This window comes from Triticum urartu, chromosome 7, assembly GCF_003073215.2.
Source record: "Triticum urartu cultivar G1812 chromosome 7, Tu2.1, whole genome shotgun sequence".
Lineage (NCBI taxonomy): Eukaryota > Viridiplantae > Streptophyta > Magnoliopsida > Poales > Poaceae > Triticum > Triticum urartu.
Genome location: NC_053028.1, coordinates 100,372,044 through 100,374,315, shown reverse-complemented (window position 1 = coordinate 100,374,315; position 2,272 = coordinate 100,372,044).

Genomic DNA, 2,272 nt, shown 5'->3' with positions numbered 1-2,272 from the left:
TAGAGGTGCCCTAACGCGGTAGTAGGTGATACCGGTGAAGGGGGATAACATCCGGGAAAGTATCCCCGGTGTTTCGCGTTTTCGGACCGGTGAACCGGAGGGGGAAAGTTGCGAGTTTGATAGGTTAGGGATGCGTGGCGGACGAACGGGCTGCGTATCCGAATTCGTCTCGTCGTTCTGAGCAACTTTCATGTACAAAGTTTTTCCATCCGAGCTACGGTTTATTTTATATTAATTTTAAAAGATTTAAATCATTTTTAGGATTTATTTATTTAATTTAATCAACATTATCCAGAATAGTGTCTGCTGACGTCAGCATGACGTCAGTAGTTGACTTGGTCAACCTGACAGGTGGGTCCCACTAGTCATTGACTGATTAGGCTAATCAGGGGTTAATTAAGTTAATTAGTAATTAGATTAATCTAATCAGGATTAATTAATTTAATTAATTCTTTAATTAATTAATTAATTAATTATCATTTTAATCAATTTTAATTATTATTTATTAATTCTTTTTTTAATTCATTTAATTAGTATTTTTTTTTTGTTCACAGGGGGTGGGCCCCGTTTGTCTGTGGCACAGAGGCCATACAGGGCGCGGACGACGGGTAACGGGCGCGCCCCGTTCGGGCGCACGCCCAGGGGCATGCGGGCGTGGGCGGCGGACCTGGCAGGTCGCCAGGCCGGCGTGGGCGAGGCCAGCACGGGGCGGCCGGTGAGCGAGCGGCGGCGAGCTCGGCCCCGTGCGGGCGGGCGCGCATGAGCGCGCGGCAGGGCTGCAGCAAGGGGGGCACGAGGCGCGGTGCAGGCGGCGCAAGGCGCGGCGCCAAGGGCGGGCGAGCGGCGCAGAACAGCGTGCAGCGAGCGGTGGAGTAGCGGCCGTGGGCGAGAGGCGGGGCACACGGCGACGGGCGCGGCAGACGCGGGCCCGTCCGGAGCTCGGGCGCGGGGCGTACGGGGAAAGGGAGGCGCGCGGCGCGAGCGCCCGCGGGGTGCGGCCAAGGAGGCGGGGCCAAGCACTCCCAGGCGAAGCGGAGACGACGGCTACGGGCGTGGCCAGCGGACGGCCGGAGCGCGACGCGCGTGTGCGCGTGCGGGGCAAGGCAGAGTGCGGGCGAGGCGCGCGCGAAGAGAGGAGGGAGTGGAGGCCGAAGGTGCCCTCAACGGCGGGGAGTAGGGTCCAGGGCAGTGGGCTCGATGGAGGTTGAGGCGGCGGAGTCCGGCGAGGGCGAGGGCCGTTGTGGAGGGGGACGGGGGAGGCGACGGGACGACGTCGACGTGGGGGAGCAGGCCGGTGGGGAAGGGCGCCGGCGAGGTCCAGGCGGGGAAGGGGAGGCGACGGCGTTCGGCGGCGATGAGGGCGAGGCGGCCGGCGTCGAGCCCGATCCGATCTGGATCGGGGGAGAAGGGGGCGCGTCGTGGGGGGGGGAAGTGGGTGGTGGCCGATTAGGGTTTCCCCCCTGGTGGGGGTTATGGAGGGGGGTAGCGGGCCGGCCGGCTAGGCCTGGGGGTTGGCCCAGTTGGGCCACGGCCCAGGGGGGGTTTCTCTTTTTTTTGGTTTTGTTTCCTGTTTTCCTTTTCTTTATTTCCTCTTCTGTTTTAAATCAAGTTAAATTATTTAGGCATTTTATAAAAATGTGTTTGCTTCATTATAATTACCCTGGCATTTAACTGCACACTCCGAACATTTTAGTTTAACATTTTGAAACTTTTATAATTTAACTTTATTTTAATGTTTGAATTTGACTCGGTTTTGGCCTAACGGTAGATTATCAATAGTAACCGGGGTGACGTGGCATGATTATCATTGGATTACTGTAGCTTGATTACCCGGGCGTTACAAAACTCCTCCACTACAAGAAATCTCGTCCCGAGATTTAGGAGGTAGAAGGGAACAGTGTAGGGTATTCATCACGCAGGTGGTCCTCGCATTCCCAAGTGGCTTCCCTTCAGATTGATTCGACCACTGGACTTTGATGAACTTGATCGCCTTCTGATGTGTGCGGCGTTCAGCTTGGTCAAGAATGCGGATCGGATGCTCTTTATAGGAGAGGTCCTGTTGCAATTCGAACACTTCATGATCCACTGCTCGGATTGGATCCTTGAAGCAACAACGGAGTTGTGACACATGGAACACATCGTGAACCTGAGAAAGGTTCGGCGGAAGCTCCAGTTGATATGCCACTTTTCCACGCCTTTTGAGAATAGTGAAGGGACCGATATAGCGAGGAGCTAGCTTGCCCTTGATCCCGAAGCGGTGAGCACCCTTCAT